Source organism: Triturus cristatus, chromosome 7 (assembly GCF_964204655.1).
Source record: "Triturus cristatus chromosome 7, aTriCri1.1, whole genome shotgun sequence".
Taxonomy (NCBI): Eukaryota; Metazoa; Chordata; class Amphibia; order Caudata; family Salamandridae; genus Triturus; species Triturus cristatus.
This window is the reverse complement of record NC_140590.1, coordinates 540,791,321-540,812,587: the sequence shown is the minus strand read 5'-3', so window position 1 is coordinate 540,812,587 and position 21,267 is coordinate 540,791,321. Positions and strand designations below refer to the sequence as shown.

At 47.0% G+C, this 21,267-nt stretch overlaps 1 protein-coding gene across 1 annotated transcript in view; it reads right to left on the bottom strand.

Annotated features, from left to right (window-relative positions):
* Positions 1-21,267, bottom strand: part of LOC146810055 (peroxisomal acyl-coenzyme A oxidase 1-like) — a 350,345-nt gene that overhangs the window by 120,480 nt on the left and 208,598 nt on the right. The window lies entirely within an intron of this gene.

The following is a 21,267-nucleotide window of genomic DNA, read 5'->3' as shown; positions in this document are numbered from 1 at the left end:
TGAATAGTTGCCAAGCTGGGTTTACAATATAAAACCTACTGCAACACTCCAAAAGGCATGGTGCAGACTGGTCAGGAGAAGATTGGAGACGGCCAGATGTATGCTGGAGGAATTCTCATCTGCACAATGAGGCATTTCCTGCTTCATTCTGAATCCCATGAACTGGGAGGCTGCCTAGCTCTAAGGGGGAAGGGAACTAGGACCTGACAAGAAGAAGCATGCCTGCTGTTTGGAACGTCTTCACTGAGGCAGAAATGTATGGAAGATCGTGGGTAAAGAGAAGAAAAATATTAGGACCAATGGGGAGAAGCACGTTTCTAATTTGAACGCTTGTTTTCTGATCTCCAAGGAACATTCCCTGGATGTTTTGGAACTTGTGGCGCACCAGAGAACAAGTTACTGCCCCAGCGACATGGACCTTTATTGATTGACCACTTTCATACCCAGGACTCCTGTTGCAAGTGAAACCGTGGTTTTAAAGGGCAACACTCCCTCAAAAAGACTCTATTTTGAAGCCATTTCTTAGCTTCAGTGCCTCACATGCACTGCTACCTCTTATTGGCCCTTTTCAAGAATCACAGTAAGTGCGTTGGAGTGTTTAAATACTTACTGCCAGAAAGTGTCTTTGCTGCAAAAAGTGTTGCAATTTTTTTTGTTTTGTTAAGATCATATGGTACGCTACAGAACTATCAGGCTCTGATGAGTGTTATACTCAGGCTAGTATGATATAACTACTCTCCAGTCTCCATCACTGTGTACTGGAATGAAGACTTTGTATCAACTGCAGTTGGACTTTCTCTCAGGAGTGACAGAAGCCGTTAACGTAAAAATGGAAGCGAAACCTCCCTCACTCACGGTGGCATGTTTCATGATCAGGGTTGCTCTATCGTGAGTACCAATTGTGGTGCTCCTCAGGCTCCATGTGATATCTTGGAAGTCTTTTTGTTGTTTTAAGTTGTTATGTATAGACTGAGATAACCAGAGTCCGGAACTGACGGCATTAAAATTGTGTCAGGTTAGAGACTGCTAGTCTGTATCCTTATTGAAATAATAAATAAAAAGCCTACGCTGCACAGGAATAAAAGCAAAAACTACGCATGAGGATGTTGACACTATTACTCTTTCTCCTGATTGGTCAAAAATGTTTGCCCGTCTAGTTAACTCAGCCTTCTGTGGGCTTTTATCAGGACCTACCTGATGACCCTACAATGGGTACTTTATTTAGGTCCTCTATGGTGTTAGTAGCTAAAGATTCCATCTTACAGCCTTGTTAGGTCTCGCCTGAGCCAGCGCTTTAGCGCTGCTCTCGCGAGAGCTTTTGTAAAAGGGGGATTTGGAAGTGCAAACCAGTGCTTTCAGGCCGCCAACTACAGTGCATGTGCGCCGGGCGCGCGCACCATTTGGCAGCCTGCGTGATCATTTCGCGGCCGCTTTGATGTTCTCAGTGAGCCGCGCGGCCACTGAGAACAGTGTCGGGTCATTTATTACACTATCTGTGCAGCAGGTGTCTTGCAGCCCAGCACTGCCTCCCCTTTGTCTCCTGAAGTGAAGGGAACGCTCAGGCCCTGTTCCTCAGAAGCAGATTTTCACCGGAAGAGGCGACTCATTGGTCTTGAGCAGTCATTGTCCTGACATTTGTAATCTACCCCATTTCAAAGAAGCTTCAATCTCAGAGGAAGAGGAGGACAGAGCAAGACTTCAATGTCAGCAGGTCACGTGACCTAAACTGAAAAATAAACAACACCCGGAGAAGGCAATGTGTGAGGATTTTTCAGAAATCTTTTTTCAAAATTGTTACAATTTCTTGTAGTATTTAAAAGTCTGTGTATTTGTAAAGCAGTAAGTAATGTGTAAAAAACGCATATCATAATCATGTTGTTTAATTAAATCAAACAAAGTGTATGGTATTTACGTTTCTTGTTTGTTGTGTTTGGTTTGAATGCATCGCAAATACTTACACTTATTCAGGACTTGTCCACTGGGTGAGTATAAAGCATACGTGTTAGCCAACTCTGGGTCCCAAGTCGCTTTCATTTCGAAATTCCCTCACCACGTAAATGGAATGGCCGGCTGGGTCACTCTCGGCCCCAAATGGCATTAGTATGCCCTTAATTCAACAAGTATATTTGCTGCTTTTTTCATTTAACATTGTTAAAACGATTCTAAGCGCTTCATTCGCTAAGGCCACCGAGGTACGGCGAGATAGTGTTATGACCAGGATCACACATTTTGGGTAAATTGTGAGCCGGGATTAGAACACGGAATTCCTTGTTCTACATTGACAACGTGAGGTCTTCAAACCGAGACATCTTATCACTAATGCGTCCATTTCACATGAGAACATTTTGAAAAGCAAATTCAGACGAGCGACAGCCCCGAAAAGGAGCGCAGTGTGAAAGGCGAGAGATAAAAACACAACAGATAAAAACACTTTCCTTAAAACAGTGCCATTCCCCTTCCCTGCAAACAAGAGCACAAACAGAGGGGGCCCCAGAAGCAGAAGTTGCCTTGTCATGAAACATATTGCCCTTATTTATAATAACATTTTAACGAAATCATGCACATTTTAGCAGGCTTTAATCACTGCATGAAAATTTAATTCATGAACTGTAGCGCATTTAAATAAATGAAGTGTTAATCAGGGATTTAAGTGGGAAGAAAAAACTGGGGGTCTCTCAAAGGGGCGTGGTCAATGTAATTGGGGGCGTGGCTTAAAACACGTTTGCTAAAAATGTGTATTTAGCACAGTGTGCCGCCCGACTTGTATTTTGCTGTTCCTGTCATTGCGTCGATACAACAAGTCACATCATACCTACAAGTAGGGACTATTGGCTTTGTCAATGGTTGCTAGTTGCATAAGATAAATAAGCAGCAACTATGGCTTGTATATACTATTGAAATCACTTCCACTTAAAGCCCTGGTGGTGACACCGCGACAATGTTGCTGCTCCTGAGATTCAAAATGAGAAGGGAAATCCAGAGAGAAAATGACTCTTTTTGAAGGATTTCCCTTCCCCTACAACGCTCACCACGCGCACATCGATGTGCCTGCTGTTACTGCAATACGAAAAACAAGCATCCGCATAGCCAATAGGTCTCGCCTTTGGGACCTTATAAGTGTTTTGCCATGCAACAGTTGTTGTTGCACCAAGGATATTGTGCTGCATAACTAAATACTTATATTGTCCCAAAAGCGAGACCTATTGGCTATGCCAATACTTTTTTTCAGTGTGAGTGCTGTATAGCAAGCAGCATGGAACATGAGGAAAATCTGCGCCCGGCTGCTGGTGTCAGCCTTTTTTCTGCAACCTTTTTAAAATGCTGCTCTCCTCTTTCGTGAGTAAATTGGGATGGAGAGCTATTACGCCGAAAGTTTCATGGTGTGCTTCTTGTGACTTTTCCCTTTGTTGTTGTTTCATCCAATTTGCTTGCAAGCCTGCTTCCGGTTGCATCGCCCAGACCTCCGTTATTTTTTTATATTATTTTGAAAACATTGTTTTTAGGCTTGTTGGGTCAATTGTATCTACTGACTCAGAACAATAACAGACTTCACCATGGCAAAAATAAGCTCAGAACAATAACTCAATTTTCACCATGGTAAACCTAAGCTTAGCCGCTCTGATTTCTATCTCATTAGTTTATTCTTCTCCCTCCTTTTCTTGCTGTCGCACACTCACTCCTTCAGCTGATCTGTCTTTCCCACCGACACTTTGTCTGGCTTCTATAGCGCCTTCATCCTGTGCAAGGGCCTCACAACACTATATGTTGTGTCTCCTCCCCATAAGCACAATAATTATTTACCGCAATGCAACAGCAGGCTCTTAAGTAAATAAACAAGCATTGACATAGCCAATAGGTCTCGCCTTTGGGACTGTATAAGTGTTTAGCCATGCAACAGTGGATGTTGTTGCACCAAAGATATTGTGCTGCATAACTAAATACTTATACGGTCCCAAAAGCGAGACCTATTGGCTATGCCAATGCTTGTGTTTGTTACAATCAATGGTATTCTGCAGGGAAAAAGACACAAACTCAACAGCAACATTAACTATTTCTTTAGATCATGGCACATTATGTCCATATTTCTACCACCAGAAAAGCAACACTCAAAGTAGTACACTGCAAGTACACATGTACAATCAAACTGTATGAAAGCTGCTTACCTATATCTAAACCACAACAGTAAAGCAAGCCAGCTAAGTTTAGACTGACATAGTTTAATAACCAGTTGTGGGTTTTATTAATGCACTGGCATTTAAGCATTCTTGTATAAAACACGGTATTGTACGAGGGGCCAACTTAGCGTTCCAATTTATATGTACTTTGAGAATTCACAATTTTACAGCTAACACATCAACAATGGGAGTTGCCATTTGAAATTAGGCATATCACTAGATTTGTCAACGTCACCTAATGTGTAAAATAATGTACAAACGGTTACAGTCGGGCGGACCGTGTAGCAATTAATGAATTCTGGTCTTGTATTCTGACAAGGTATTCTGTACAGTAGAACTACGCTCGCGCTGTTGCTAGCGACTGCATTTTTAACTATTCCTGTTTTCTATTTGATTTGGTGCCTCATTTTTTTCCCTTGATTTTAACGGTGTTTAGGCTGGGATCAGGTTGGTAACTTTCCCCCCCTTTTACCGCACGTAATATTGTTCAGATCACCGCCGTTTTGGTGGGTCCGGGTCACGGGATACCCCAGGGTGGACGGCATTTTGGTTTGGGCAGGGGATTCTCTGGCGGGCGCCATTTTGAGCGCTACTGCGCTTGGTTAGCCTCGCGGGACGCCTACTTAAGGCGGATTCCTCTTCGCGGGATGCCTGACAAGGTATTCTGTACAGTAGAACTACGCTCGCGCTGTTGCTAGCGACTGCATTTTTAACTATTCCTGTTTTCTATTTGATTTGGTGCCTCATTTTTTTCCCTTGATTTTAACGGTGTTTAGGCTGGGATCAGGTTGGTGACTTTCCCCCCCTCTTACCGCACGTAATATTGTTCAGATCACCGCCGTTTTGGTGGGTCCGGGTCACGGGATACCCCAGGGTGGACGCCATTTTGGTTTGGGCAGGGGATTCTCTGGCGGGCGCCATTTTGAGCGCTACTGCGCTTGGTTAGCCTCGCGGGACGCCTACTTAAGGCGGATTCCTCTTCGCGGGATGCCTGACAAGGTATTCTGTACAGTAGAACTACGCTCGCGCTGTTGCTAGCGACTGCATTTTTAACTATTCCTGTTTTCTATTTGATTTGGTGCCTCATTTTTTTCCCTTGATTTTAACGGTGTTTAGGCTGGGATCAGGTTGGTAACTTTCCCCCCCTCTTACCGCACGTAATATTGTTCAGATCACCGCCGTTTTGGTGGGTCCGGGTCACGGGATACCCCAGGGTGGACGCCATTTTGGTTTGGGCAGGGGATTCTCTGGCGGGCGCCATTTTGAGCGCTACTGCCCTTGGTTAGCCTCGCGGGACGCCTACTTAAAGCCGCTTCCTCCCGCGCAGCGGTACCGCGCAGTGGGACGCCGTCGCTTAGCCGGAGTCGTGCCTGAGTCCTGCCCGTCTGCGCCCGTCCGCGCTAGGGACGTGCGGGACGTTGCAGGTAGGTGTGCTAGTATCCGTAGCGAGGGTGGAAATATGGTTACGTACTCCAATGAGACGTTACGGTCCATTGGATCGACTATCACTAAATGTATTCAGGCTAATATCCACCCTTTAAGTGGCCCTTATTGCTGCACTTGTAAAAGTTGGGCTTTGGCCCCTCCTGCTCCTATCCGCCAGAAGCCTGCTGCTGTTAATTCTCTGAATTCGCCGAACGCCCTGCGGATATTTAGCCTGAATGTCAGGTCATTGGTATTACACCATCAAGATGTCCTTGACCTTTTGCAGGATGAGACCCCAGATATTCTTGCTATCACTGAAACTTGGCTGCAGGAGGATGATGCTGCTATTATTAATCTTGCCTTCCCTCCGGAATACTCTATCTTCACCCTTAATCGCCCTACTAGAGGGGGGGGGTCTCGCACTTGCGGTGAAATCTAATTTCTCCTGCATTTGGAATGCTTTATCTATTGCTGGGTGTGAGAGTGCCTCTTTTAAGATCGGGATTAGCCCCCAGTATTCGATATCGGGGATGGTGGTCTATCGCCCCCCAGGCAATGATGTTGCGTTTAGAGAGGCTTTCCCTGACGCTGTTAGCACTCTGGCAATTGGTTGTGCCAACTTTTCGATATTGGGAGATCTGAAACTCCATTTTGATAATCAGAGTGCTCCGGCTGTATGTAATTTTCTTGCGGATCTTGAGGCCCTTCAGTTGTTCCAAAAAGTCTCTCAACCCACCCATATAGGAGGGCATATATAGGACCCTTTTTTTACAAACTTAACGGAAGCCTCAATTTTTTCCGTATCACCCCTTGGATGGACGGACCACTTTCTTGTGGATATTCGAGTTCTGTCACCTGGAATTAATCCAATTCCATCAGCACGATCAATCCCTAGAAGACACTGGAGTAAGCTCAGGTTAGAGGATTTGCATCTTGCGCTGACTATTGATCCGCCTGAATATTCGGATGATGTTGAATTGGGCTACGACCAGTTCTGTAATTGGATTACCAGGGCGCTTGACTCCTTGATTCCCATTCTGACTAGTAAAATTAGTCCTAGAAAGTCTAACCCCTGGTATGACAGCGCACTACGTGCACTGAAAGGGAACTGTAGGCGTGCCGAGAGAGAATGGCGGAGATCTTATGACACGACTAAAAAAACGTTGTATCTGGCCTCAATTAAGATCTACCACCGTGCCATATGTAGAGCTCGTGCGACGTTCTACTCTCTGGAATTCCGCAACAGCCCAAATCCATCTAAAACCATTTTCAAAGCGCTCAAGGATCTGTTGGCCAAGCGCACTACCTCTCCAGTTATGGCCTCTACTTTGCACTGTGAAGCCTTAGCATCTTTCTTTTTGGAGAAAGTGCAGAGCATCTATCGTGCTTTTCCTGGTACGGGACCCTCTCAGAAGGCTTTGGTGGCTGTCCCTGCCTTTCCCATGTTGGATTCTCTCCCGCAGCTCCTACCTGAGGCTTTTGACATACTGGCTCAGAAGGTTAAATCTGGCTCACCTCTGGATCCGATCTGTCCCGCTTTGTTTAGGAACCAGTCTTTTGTGGGACGCCCTTCAGTTTGCTCCTTGATTAACATCTCGCTGGCCACGGGCACGGTCCCAATCAAATGGAAGCGGGCAGTGGTTTCTCCTATTTTGAAGAAACCAAGTTTGGACGCTTTAAGACCGGAGAGCTACCGCCCCATCTCGTTGCTTCCTTGGCCGGCCAAGCTGATGGAAGCTCATGTTAATCAGGCTCTCACCGACCATCTCACCCGAGCTAACATTCTGGATGATACCCAGAATGGGTTCCGGGCTAGGCATAGCACGGAGACTGCCCTTCTCGCCATGGTTGAACATCTGCGTTCGGTGCTGGATCAGGGACAGACGGCGGCGCTAGTGCTGTTAGATCTGAGCGCCGCCTTTGATACTGTCTCGCACAGTATCCTTCTGCACCGTTTGGAGGAGACTGGCGTTATGGGGTCGGCCCTACAGTGGTTCCGTTCTTTTCTCGACGATCGGTCTTTTTGCGTTGCTACACCTCCATATCAGTCCAAATTCCACCCTCTGGACCTGGGGGTGCCGCAGGGATCCTCACTGAGTCCCACTTATTTAATCTTTATGTTAGACCGCTGGCTGATGTCGTCAAACAATGGGGCATGTATATGGTCTCCTATGCTGACGACACTCAGCTGGCGGTTACTATCAGTGGGGATGCCGATGTGGACGCCCCCAGGTTCCAGAACGGGCTGAGGGAGGTGGCTAGCTGGATGACTACCAACTGCCTCCAGCTTAACGCTAAGAAGACCGAGGTTATGATCGTCGGGAAGGGAAGGGATCTCTGGGGGGACAGATGGTGGCCGCCGGAACTTGGTGTGGCTCCAACTCCGGTTATGGAGCTGAGAAATCTGGGAGTATGGTTGGACTCTACTCTCAGCTTTGTGGGGCACACCAAGAAAACCGCAGCATGCTGTTTTGGAGTCCTTCGGGGCTTAAGGCCTGTCCTTAAGTTTTTCGACCCCCCTACCAGGCAGATGGTAGTCCAGGCAACTGTTCTATCTCGCCTGGATTATGCCAGTTCGCTTCTGATAGGGAGTAATCAGGCAGAAATTGTTCGCCTTCAACGCGTTCAAAATGCCGCTGCTAGAGCCATTGTCGGCTTGCCTAGGTCATGCTCGGTTTCTAGCACTCTTCGAGCGTTACATTGGCTGCCGATTAAGTCGAGAATTCATTTTAAAGTTTTATGTTTGGCTTTTAAAATTTTGAAAGGATCCGCTCCCCAGATCCTTTCGAATCTCTTGTCTGGCTATGTACCGACCCGTTCATTAAGATCTTCGGGTCAAGCGCTTGCAGTAGTCCCAAGGTTCAAGCTCTGCCGAGTTGGTGGGCGCTCTTTCCGGATAAAAGCTGCAGCGCTCTGGAACTCGCTCCCGTTTGAGCTCCGCGCAATTGATGATCTTCTGTTGTTTCGGAAATCATTAAAAACGTTTTTGTTTTAATTTCATCCCTCTGTCTCTGTTTTTCTGGTTAGTGTCTGTTGTGTTATATCTTGTCACGCGCCAGGACGCCCCTTAGCTGGGGCAGCTGTGCGCGTTATAAATACTATTAACATAACATAACATAACATATTCAGGTGTTCAATACCGCTGTTTTTTGGCCTTTATTAAGGGTTGTGGAACCCTATTTACGGGTGATTTCGCACAAAACAGGAGCCAATTATTAAAATGGTCTATCTGTCATGAAATATAGCGGGTCTTAGAGGCGAGTGAGACTCAGGATCAAATATTCTTTAAAGTCTGACAGTGTCGATGTAACCATTGCAGTGCTCTCCAGTTCAGATTACGCACCTGCGTTTGGAGCCGGGCAGACAGTGTAATATTTGTAAATGTGTATTCAGATGTTCAATACCACTATTTTTCTCCTCTCATTAGAGTCAGGAGACTGCTTCTTAAAGAAAACATGAGCCACTTATTAACCCAGTCAATCATTCAATAAGCTCTTAGAGGAACGCAAACTGTTGATCAAATACTCTTTGAAGCTTGCAGTGTCAAATTAACTACAATTTAACTACAACTGTGTTCAGAAATTACAGGCAGGCATAACTACTTACCTTATTCTTGTGTTCTGCAGTCCCCGGACATGCTCACACCTCCAGTACACCCTCGAGGCAAGCATTATCAAGGGACGCACACCTACAGTGTGTCGTGAGATGTTGCAATAAGCTTCATGACGTCAGAGCTCTCACACCAGTACATTTCACAGAAATCAGCTCGATGTAAGTTGCTTGCGTTGCAGGAAATGTTCCAAGGAAATCAGCCCGAATGTTGTGGGTTGTTTCAGCTGTATCAAGTGCTCATAAAGACCATTAAAATTATTTTCCTCTAGGCAATATAATTTGAAAAAACATAAATTGCGGATGCCAGTGAGGATTTGGCATGTAAAATATTTTACAGATGAAGTGGTAATGACAACAGCAGGTAAATAAGTGCAGCACAAAAGGGTGTAGAAGTCTACAGCAACAGACCCATGTTTCCAAAGGAAGAAGTGGAATTATATTTCAACTGTGGCACATAGAGGAGGTATCACTGAAACTCCTTAAAAGCAAAAACAAGGGGTGCTATGTTTATAGTATAAGGATAACCATGGAAATAATACATGGTTGGGCCCTCTATTGATAGATATGTCAACAATAACGATCTGGTGGGGCTAATCCAGTTTAGAGAATAGGAGGTAAATAATGATGTGTATGATATCTGATCAAAATATGCTATTCAGTGTCATTTTGGGTTATATTCTCCCTGCACAATCTAAGAATCCAGTGTTGTTCTTCCAATAACAATGTTTATTGTAATTTTCTTTCTCTAAAATTGTCTAGTAGAAGTGGTCTGGAGAATGCTATCTGTCCTTAGAACATGTGACTAACTTGGTGGTGAGGCTTCCTTGTTTCAGGCTAGACTTATGTTCTTGTATTTAGGTTTTATCCCTTTTAGTGGACATACGTAATTATCCAAGTTTACAAGAGCTTTCAAGTCGGTAGTTCATGTTTGAGCTCTTTCTACTGATAAAGGGGATTTGTTCTTATTTGGTAAGCAGTCCCACATCAGCTTCTTTAGAAGCTTTTTGTCTGATTGCAGAAATTATATTCCTCATGGGATAATAGTTGGATTTCTTAGTTATTCCCGATAATGTACTCTGATCAACCTTTCTGGTTCTGTCCACCAGGGGCATATGTGTATTATTTTATCTCTGATATGCAAGCCATTTTTTTTTTTACTGTTTTTATTTGTTTTTCGAAGAATCAGCCAAAACAACAGCAAGTGCATCTGATATGTTACAATAGTAGAATTATAATCAGTAACTATACTTTGTGGAAATAGAGAGCAAAATATAAAATTATTTTGTTTGACAATTCCCCCCCACAATCCCACCCTCTACAATAGTCATGCTCTATTCACTGCGCCCCCTTGGTAATACAAGAGTGCATTACACCACTTGTTGAGGCCTCTATGTGTTAAACTGTGTCTCAGTTGGATCCCCATCGATCAACTCTAAGCCATAGTAACTCAGCCATGGCTGCCATATCTTCCTGAATTTCCTGGGGCATCCCCTCGCTGCGTATACTGTTTTTTTGCCTCCCATGTATAGATCCATGTTTGCCCCCAATTCGGTCACAGTGGGTAAAACTTGGCTGCCCCAGTATTTGGCAACATCTCTCTTAGCAACTATGAGTCCTAGGTTACTCAGTAGTAGTTTGCGTCTGGGAAGGTCCACATCTGTGTGTATCCCTAAAATGATGTATTTGGGATCCATTGGGATCTGTGTTTCGAGTACATTGTTAAGCTCTTTCACTATCCGTGACCAATACCTGCGGATTAATTGGCACTCCCACAAAGTGTGGATAAAGGAACCTGTGGTCGTATTACAACGTAAAAACCCTGGGGTCTCTGCTCTACCCATGGTGTGGAGTCTCACTCTGTCGTAGTATATCCTATGTAGGACTTTGAACTGCACTAGGCATAGCCTAAGCTTAATCACAACCTCTCTGGGGTGCATTAACGCCATTTCCCAGTCGATGTCTTCCAGTGCTCCAGTTGTTCCCTCCCATTTGCTTCTAAGTGGAGATAGTGTATCGGAAATGTTGTTAATTATTATTTTGTATGTCCAGGACACTGCCTTTTCAGGTATTTCTTCCTGCAACAGGTGACTTCTAATGGTGCATATTCAGGGATGTCTGTTATGTCAAGCTTTTGCGCACTCCAGGCATGCTGGAGTTGCATGTATCTGTATTATTGCTTATTGGGCAAACTGTACTCCTTTTGGAGCTCTGTGAAGGTTATAAGTTCTCCTTTCCGTAGTATGTCCCCTATCATTGAGATCCCAAATGCATCCCAGTCCTTGAAGCCCTGCAGTTTCGCTAACTCAGGCAGTCTCTTACCCTCTCATAGCGGTGTAGATTTTGTTAATCTCTTTTCCCATTTCATCTGTTTTTCCAACCCTTTCCAGGCTTCAATCACCCTCTGCATTGCCGGTAATTGGCTTTGTGTTCCAGATCCTCCATATATGGAATGTAGGTAGGAGTGCTTCGGGAATTGTGTTCACTCTAGAATGTATGTAGGGTGGTCCCCAGGTGCATGTCCCCATTCATTAATAACAATAAGGTGGGCTGCCCTATAGTAGGCTAGTATGTCTGGGAGGGCGATATCCGTGCTGGATTGATTGCGCTGCAGGGTTTGAAGTGCTATCTGCGGGTGGCTACAGTCCCATAGGAGCGTACGATCCTCGTCCGCGATCGCCTTAAAGACCGTATCTGGGATTTTGTGATATGTATTTAGGAGGATATAAAGCAGTTTGGGGAGGGGGATCATTTTGTACATAGCAGCCCTCCCTAGCAGTCTCAGAGGGAGACGTCTCCATCTGGCAACATCTTCTCGGAATTCCTGTAGTGCCCATTTAATGTTATGTGTAAGGCAGTCACCTTCATTTGTGGAGATATATAAGCCTAAGTATTTGAAGCCCTCTGTGGCAATATGTAGATGTTCCGGTATGGCGTACCTAGCCGTGGTACTTCCGATGGGGTAGAGGCTGGACTTCCCCAAATTGATGTTATATCCTGCATATATGCCTAACTCCTTAACCAAATGTACGAGTTACTTACCTTCGGTAACGATGTACCTGGTAGAGACGTTGTCTAGCCGCAGATTCCTTAACTTAGAGTTATCCCCAGACGTCAGACTGGATCCGGAATTTTTTTTTGCAGCAGCACCACTGCGCGCCGAGGGACGTGACCCCGCCCTGACGTCGTCCACAGATGTGATGTCAGCGAGGTCATTTAAGTCCCACTCGGCGCGCTGACACCAGTTTTCTTCTGAGAAAAAAGTTTCCGCGGCACAACGCAGAGCCACCAACAAAACTGTGAAAGTATGGGAACAGTGTGCGAAGAAGGAAAAATCTGTAAAACAAAAAGATCGGATGATGCATAACATCATCATAAAGGACAGTGTCAGACACTGTAACCAACAGACCAAGAAGCAAAGGCAGAGCAGCGCTTTGAGAAACAACTGTGCAAACAAAGCGTGGGTCCTTCCCAGAGGCTGAGGAACAAGGGAAGAATATCTCGACCGACAAAAGGTAGACTGTTATTACAACATAGAACTGCATCGGCCACAAGTGCGGAGCACAGGAAGAACAACAATCTTCTGCGAGAAGGCAGAACAAGAACGGCACTTCCCCTATAGAAATGGAAGGGTGAAGCACAGCCCAGCAGATTCCAAAGAAGACAACAGTAGAGGGGACAAGAGCTCCAGGTCGATGGAGGAGGCTAGAGGGAGGAAAAACAACAGGAGAAGACCCTACACTGGAAGGACCAGAGTGGAGGAATGCAGTGCAAGGGAAGAAGAATCGACCGGGAAGACGAAGCAATAAGCACTGCTTTACAGGAAGAAAAGCCACCTGGAGGGAGGTGCTGCATATGGCAATTCTTAAAATGGTCGCACCAATTTGAGCACCTTGGATGAAGACCAGTGCCAACTGAAAGGAGGCAAAGTAGAGAAGCCCACTTGGCAAGGTCCCCGCAGAACGGGGAGGATGGGTGGGCGTTAAGGAATCTGCGGCTAGACAACGTCTCTATCAGATACATCGTTACCGAAGGTAAGTAATTCGTACATCTGATAGAGACATCTAGCCACAGATTCCTTAACTTAGAACAGATACCACAGCCATACCCCAAGGGGGAGGTGGGCCTGCGAGAGAACAATAGAAAGTTCCCGATAGCACTGAACCAGCTACAAAGGGACGGACTATGGGGAAAGCTGTGGTGCTGCAGCCAGTCAGCAACCCAAGCAGCTCAGAGAGCAAAAGACAACAAGAGGCAAGGTATTACAAGACAGCCAGAATGGCGCGAGACCATATCCGTGTGAGCATGAGCTGAAGAAACTGCACAAAGTCATATCCCAGAACTGAAGAGAGAGTTCATAACAAGGAACTACACCGAGAGCTTAATGGCATACAAATTTGGCACCAACAAAGCTAGAGGGCAATATGGAGGAACGTAACCAGGGCCTACTAGGCGAGCCCTTGCAAGGGAGGCCGGACAGGCAGCATCCAGGAAGCGAAGGGCAAGAGACAGGAACTGAGGAACGTCACAGAAGTACATGCGGGAACATAAGACACGCCAAGTGCCCACTCAGTCACACGAAGTCGACAGGGGTGGAGAGCACCACGCTGAAGCACACCGAGGCGGACCACAACGAGAGCATGCACATAGCAGACAGCTACAGAGACCACAAAGTAGCATAGCTAAGACAAGGATGGGACTGCCCAACAAGGCAGTTTGAAGGCCAAGGGGAGAATGCACCCACGGAAGACAGAGTCGCAGGGCGTAACACGTGGGAGGACCTTCATCAGAGGAGCTGTCCCGCAGGCAGACCAGACACTGATTAGGGCAACATCCAAAGGAAAAAGACACATCCGAAGGGTGTGGCATCCAAGGCACCGAAGGCGCCTATAGGAACGGTGAAGAAGAACACGTATAGCTGTTGAGAACAACATCAGATCTCCAGACCACCACCTCCGACCCAGAGGGGAAATGCACCCCCACAGAAGAGAGGGACTGCACAGTACATGAACGGGACAGACAAGACCCCCAAGGAAAAAGCATCAAGAAGCGGAGGTCCACCCCAGTGAACGGAGCCCTAGGAACTCCCAGTGTTGAAGATGCAGTAAAAGGCACCGAAGTGCACTATAAACGTGCTCAGAAAAACACCGCCGTGCAGAACTATGGCAAGCGTGAGTACAAAACACCCAACTGCTCCCCAAAAAACGGAGGTGGAGGTGTCTAAAAAGGGATACCAAAGGTCAACCCGTGGGTATATATATATATATATATATATATATATATATATATATTACCTACTGGCGGTCGCCAGTAGGTAGTTATAGTTAGGACCCCTTTTCCATAGGAAATCCGCAACATTCTATTTTGAATAACTTTGGCGCCGGTCGACGAATCCTCGCGAATTTCTCAAAATAGGTGGGGCGCTACGCTCCGCTCCTACCCTGAAAGTCTCGGGGGGATTCGTCAAGCGGGGGCTGAGATAAAAGGGGGGTCCCAATACGCGTTTTTCCCATGCATTTTTCCATAGGACCTTTAGACAAGGCTACAGCCCGAACGGCTGAACAGAATTACTAGTAATTTGGCAGAGAGGTAGTCCTCAGGTCAAGGAAGTGCCTTTTGTAGGTTTGGTGTAAATCTGTTCAGTAGATTCTGAGAAAATAGCCTTTAAATCAATATATATATCTGAGCCAGCTTACGGTATGCTTACCGTAAGCTTACCGTACGCGTACGGTGGCGTGCGCGAGCGCGATTCTGATTGGCTGTTACATCTAAGTAAACATTCGAATCGGTCGAAACCAGGAAGCGGCGGCCGCCATTTTCTCTCTCGCACTCTGAGGGGGGGGCTGTAAATAAAGGCAAAAAACATATAAAGGGGCTGTTTAGACAGCGCCCATGCACATAGCCATGTTAGTTGAGTCCTCAAAGGCCAAAAACGGTAAATTTTTATTTTTTGAAAATTTCGCCGATTACGCTTACCGTACGCGTACGGTGCGCTTACGCTAAAAATTTATATAAAAAAAAAACACTCTCTGTGCATGGCATATTATTGTCATCACTTACAAATTAAATTTAACAGATTACCTATCACAAGGAAGCGCATAATATGTCCTCCATGTGCGCACGGTGCGTGTATGGCACTAACTGCGTAAAGTGGGCGCGCGGTGCGCGAAGCGCACCGCGTGCTCACCGTGCGCGCACGGTGCACGAAGCGCACCGTGCGCGCACGGAACGAACTGCGTTAAGTGGGCGTGCACGCCACGAATGGCGTAAAGTAACTTAGCATTTAAAAAACCGTACAAATTCACTGAAAAAACCATAGGTTTCACACACGTTATAGTTAGGAATTAGCATTTAAAAAACCTTGCAAATTCACTGAAAAAACCATAGGTTTCAGACATGTTATAGTTAGCGGAAATTTTACTGATAAAAAACCAATGAAATTCCCCCGTTATAGTTAGTGCAGGCAACTATAACTCACGCGACCGCAATCTTCTGCTGATGACATATGTGTCTTTATGAAAAAAAATTATTTCGAATATATGTATAGCTAAAAATTTATGGAAGAAGACATGGGCAAATAAGTGTCTAAATACAGTATTAGCATCAGCAGAGGATTGCGGTCGCGTGAGTTATAGTTGCCTGCACTAACTATAACGGGGGAATTTCATTGGTTTTTTATCAGTAAAATTTCCGCTAACTATAACATGTCTGAAACCTATGGTTTTTTCAGTGAATATATATATATACAGATCATCAGATTCCCAGCGACAGCAGCTCAGCCGAAGGAAGGAAAACGGACTCCAGTTTGCGTGCAGGTATATTCTTCTTTTTATTTACAAGCAATGACCGGCATGGCAGATGACGCATTTCACCCAACTAGTGGGCTTGATCACATGATATATATATATCAAAAGGGGCGAGCCACGAGACCACGCAGCTGCAGGCGCTATATAGGAGGAGCCCACCTAAAGCACCCGTGGCAGGAGGCAGCTTCATTTGAAGCATGTTGAAATACACCCCAAAAAGTTAGTACAAGGAAAAACCTCTAGAAGAGGAGAATGAGGCACACATGCAAGGCTCAAGCGAGGCAAGACCCGTGGCGTGTAGGAGGCAGCGCCAGAAGGCACAACACTGAAAACCATCCAACGGTAAGAAAATGGCATCAGGAGATGTAGAGAGCCCAAAGGGACCTCCACGCCTGCATGGCGCAAAGCAGAGCCACACAATGGCATATAGGTACCCCACCTTGAGTATATCACGGCCCCAAGAAAACAGGGGAACACCTCTTAGGGTACACCGCAGTGAGAGGACAGAGCACAATTACCTGTGGAACACCGCCACAGTAGGCTTACTGCCAGTCCAAAAACGCATAGTCCAACTGGTGCACGCTAAATAAAAGGGTAACCACCCCAGGAGTTGACAACCTGAGACCTGCTAAGTACAGACCTATGGCGCAAGGAGGCGCTGAAATGCCGAATCGGCGTGGGTATCAAACAAAAGGACCCCATCAAAGGGCAGGTCAACAAGGCGTTCCCGGATATTCTCCGGGAAGACGCCAACCCACAACCAAGCATGGCGGTCAGTGAAACCAAACCAGCCATAGCTTGGCCTAAGGAATCCGAGGTATCCAGGGCCGAGTGGATAGTAAATTCCGCCAGATCACGCCAGTCATGGAGAAAATGGAGGAGGTCAACACGAGCACCCTCAGAAGCGGAAATTAGAAGAGACTCGGCAGACTCCCAAAGGTCAGAAGTAGCCTGCGCCAAGACGCACACTGTATTGAGTGAGCGAAGAGCTGCGTTAGTGGAGGCGAAAATATTACGACCCCACGACTCCAGTCATCTGGACTCCCGGGAGGGAGGAAGCAGCAGCAGAATGCAAGGAAGGAAAAGCAGTATGCAGAACAAGCCCCTGAACGTCTGGATGAACAAACAAGCAAACAGGATTGTTTGGAGCAGGGCGGTGGCGGTGCATGATAGAATGAGCCACCGGATCACCCGACGTCGGTCGAGCCCAGGTGCCCAAAAGGACATCATACAGAGAAGCTTCAAAAGGCAGAAGCGGCTCAACATTCCCCGAACCGTGATGGAGGACATCCAACAGCGGCTCAACAGGCAGGGGCACTGAAGGGGGATGCATATTCAGAATGTGGGAGGCCAAGGAAACAACTCTTGTAAATGCCGCACCAGCCTCGGTAGCCCTCCGAGGAGGGAGCAGTAACTCATCCATGGGTGAGGGCTGTAAACTGAGCCTCCCACCCCAAGGCGGTTGTCCGAGGAACGGAGGATGAGTCCAATGTCCAAATGAAGGAAGCCCCAGTGATGAATGAGGGTCCTGATGTGGCTCCTGAGGAGACACAGAGTCCGCCGGAGCCACAAATTCCAAGGGGGAAGAGGCAAGGACGGATCTGGTGTCGCCAGAAGTCGGGGTGACGCCGAACTCCCCCCGGAAGCCTCCAGCGAGGAGTCAAAGATCCGGCGTCGAGGCGGCGCCAGGGCGTCCTCGTCCGGCGCCGACTCAGCCTCATCCGGCGCCGACTCGGCCTCGTCCGGCGCCGACTCGGCCTCGTCTGGTAGCGACTGGACCTCGACCACAACAGGCCCCGGTTCCAAAGAAAGGAACGGTACCGGAGCCGGGGAGGCAAGCCTACGGCGCCGGACCGGCGCCGACTAAGCCTCAACCACAACAGGCTCTGGTTCCAAAGAAAGGAACGGTGCCGGGGCCGGGGAGGCAAGCCTACAGCGCCGGACCGGCGCCGACTCCAGCCTCAATCACAACAGGCTCCGGTTCCGAAGAAAGGAACAGTGCCGGGGCCGGGGAGGCAAGCCTACGGCGCCGATCCGGCGTCGTCTTGGCCTCCGAAAAGGCAGCCGCCTCTCCGGAAGGCCGAGGCGGACTCGGAGCCAAGCTGCGAGCGCCAGCAACCACCTGCGGCGCCACAGGGAGCCCCACAGGACTATGCGGCGCGGTAGGGGTGCTATGGGTCGAACAGTCGGACGCCTGGGGATAATTCTAAGTTAAGGAATCTGCGGCTAGATGTCTCTATCATATGAAATATGAGAGGTAATGTTGTGTCGGGATTGGAGATATACAGTAGAATATCGTCCGTATAAAGAGAGATCCGTTCATCTATCATCCGCCCCTTAGAGTCCAGAAATCCCTTAATTTCTGGGTGAGCCCTAATTATGAATGTCAGTGGTTCTAAAACCAATGCGAAGAGCAGGGGGAACAGTGGGCAACCCTGCCGTGTACCTCTCTGGATTGAGAAGTCCACCGACTTTACGCCCTTGACTTTGACTCGTGCCCTGGGATTTGCATATAGTAGATCAACCCAAGTCCGGAAGCTCCTCCCAAAGCCAAATTTTATTAGAACTTGCCTCATGAATGTCCAATGAACTGTGTCAAAGGCCTTTTCGGCATCTAACAACAGCAGCATCATCGGGCTAGGACTGTCTTTCACTGTATCACGCCAGTTAAACACGTGGCCCGTTTAGGTATGAAGCCTGACTGATCTCTATGAATCAGTGAGGTAATTATCGATAGGATCCGCTTCGCCAGGAAAGAGGTCAAAATCGTAGTTTTAAGATTCAGTAGAGAGATGGGACAATACGATCCGCAGTTCTCTGGGGGCTTGCCGGATTTTGGTATTACCAACACTGTGGCCTGACAGAGGTCTGGTTGCAACGTCCCTTCTTCCCTTGCTGCCCGGAACATATTTAGTAGTCGAGGGACCAATAAGTCATTATGTTGCTTAAAGAATTCCGCTGGTAGCCCGTTTGGACCTGCTGTTTTCCCACATTTCTGTTTATTAATGGCCTCCTGTACCTCTGCTAGAGTGAAGTCTGCCTCTAGGGCCTCGCTATCCTCTTGTTGCGGAGTAGGCATTTCTATGTCACTAAGATATGTTATTATCTGTGCCTCAGCCACCGTTGTCTTAGCTTTATATAAGTCACCGTAGTAACCTGCGAATGCTCCTGCTATGTTGTGTAGCGTCATGTGTCTCTCGTCTGCTTCCACTATCTGGCTCACCCAGTTCGCTTCCCTTTCTTTCTGATTTAGCCAGGCTAAGAGTCGCCCCGCCCTGTCTCCCGTCTCGTAAAGTTTGTGCTGCGTGGCTTGGATTTGAATTTTGACTTCCCCCTCTATCAGTGCCCGAAGCTCCCTTCGTGTTACCTCGAGTTGTCTTAGTGTAATTGTCTCAGTTTCCGGGGTAATGTTTCCCTCTAATGTTTGCAGCTTGGCCTCTAAGGCTTCTATTTGGGATGTTACCTCTCTACTTTTTTGCGTGATTACAGCCTGCAGTCTGCCCCAAAGTATAGCCTTATATGCCTCCCACAGGATTGTGTCGGAGGGCACCGAGCCTTCATTTACTTGGTAAAACAGACGAGTCTCTGTCATTATTACCCCTTTCACCATGTCATCTTTAATCTCCCAGGCATTCAGTCTCCAGTCTGCGTGCTGTCCATACCCTTTCCTGCCCACTGTTAACCATAACTGAAAATTGTCAGAGATACCCCTCGCAAGGTATTCTGCCTTATGTACTACCTGGATTTCTCCTGAAGGGGCAAATAGGTAGTCGAGCCTGGAGAAGACAATGTGTGCCCCCGAGAAGTATGAATAGATACGTTTAGTCGGGTGATGGTGACGCCAAATATCCGTCAACCCCAGTGACTGCACAAACTCAGCCAGTGGAGTGGGTGTGCGGGTGCCAGTGGCCATGCGTGAACGATCGGATCCACAACATCGTTGAAGTCGCCTCCAACCACGTGTGTGGACCCACCTTATTCCAAAAGTATGCTTGCAATTGCCACCATTGTCTGTTGTTGAAGTCTCGGAGGAGCATATACACTGATTAGAGTAATCTCTCTCTGTTTCCATGTACCCTGAACGGTGGCGTATGTCCCGTTAGGATCCATCCAGGTTTTAGTAACCTGAAATGGACGGGTTTTCCTAATTAAAATGGCTACCCCCCCAGGCGAGAACCCGGTATGCAAGCCATTTTCTAATGCTAAGAATGATGGTTCTAGTTCTAGGTCCACATATCTTAGTCATTTCCATATTTTTTTATGGTGTGTGAGAAGTGATATGCTATTCAGGTATTGTTTTATTTTTTTACAACTGTCTATGAAGAGCCTCCCTGTTGTTTGTATTCTATGTCAACAACATTCTTAGAAGATCCTTGCTTGTTCAGTTTCTTACTTAGGGTATTGGTTTCTGTAACAAAGTCTTGATAGGTAGAATAATTTCTTCTCGACCTGAGGGATTGTCCTACCAGCAAATCATCAAGTAGGACACTTCTACATATTAGCAGAGAATTTCGGTCAGTAGTTTTTGTGAATATAAGTGTTGTCACTTTGCCTTATGTCACCTCTTTCTTAAAATCCTGAAAGGTCACCTCTTGACTTGAGCTTGTTCCTGTGAATTTAAGATGTTCCATCCATGTCAAAAATAATATCTAGGAGTTGACATCCCTTTCCCAGATGACAAGGAAGTAATTGATATACCTTTCCATAATTTGTGTGTTCCTTAAAAGGAGGAACAGTCCAGCCCGAACTGCCAGGCCAGGTTCTCCCTGGACTGAAAACAAGCATCCTAGGACCGGTTTCGGGATTTCACCCCTCTTCAGCCAGGATAGCTTGACTCCAGTGGCATGGAGAGCACGGGACCCAACTCTGGGCATATCCGTCCCACTCGGGGTGACAAATCCAAAAACAACAATTGATGGACAGAATGCAGAACAATGTCATACATTCACCCCAGTACAGAGATCTGGGCCTAAATCCATCGTTTTTTTGCTCACCATGCCATTCCAGTTTGAACCCAGCCATATGCAAATCAGTCTTGACCCTGTGCCCCATGGGAACAGTCCAGCCCGAACTGCCAGGCCAGGTTCTCCCTGGACTGGAAACAAGCATCCTAGGACCGGTTTCGGGGTTTCACCCCTCATCAGCCAGGATAGCTTGACTCCAGTGGCATGGAGAGCACGGGACCCACGTCTGAAACCCCGAAACTGGTACTAGGATGCTTGTTTCCAGTCCAGGGAGGACTTAGCCTGGCA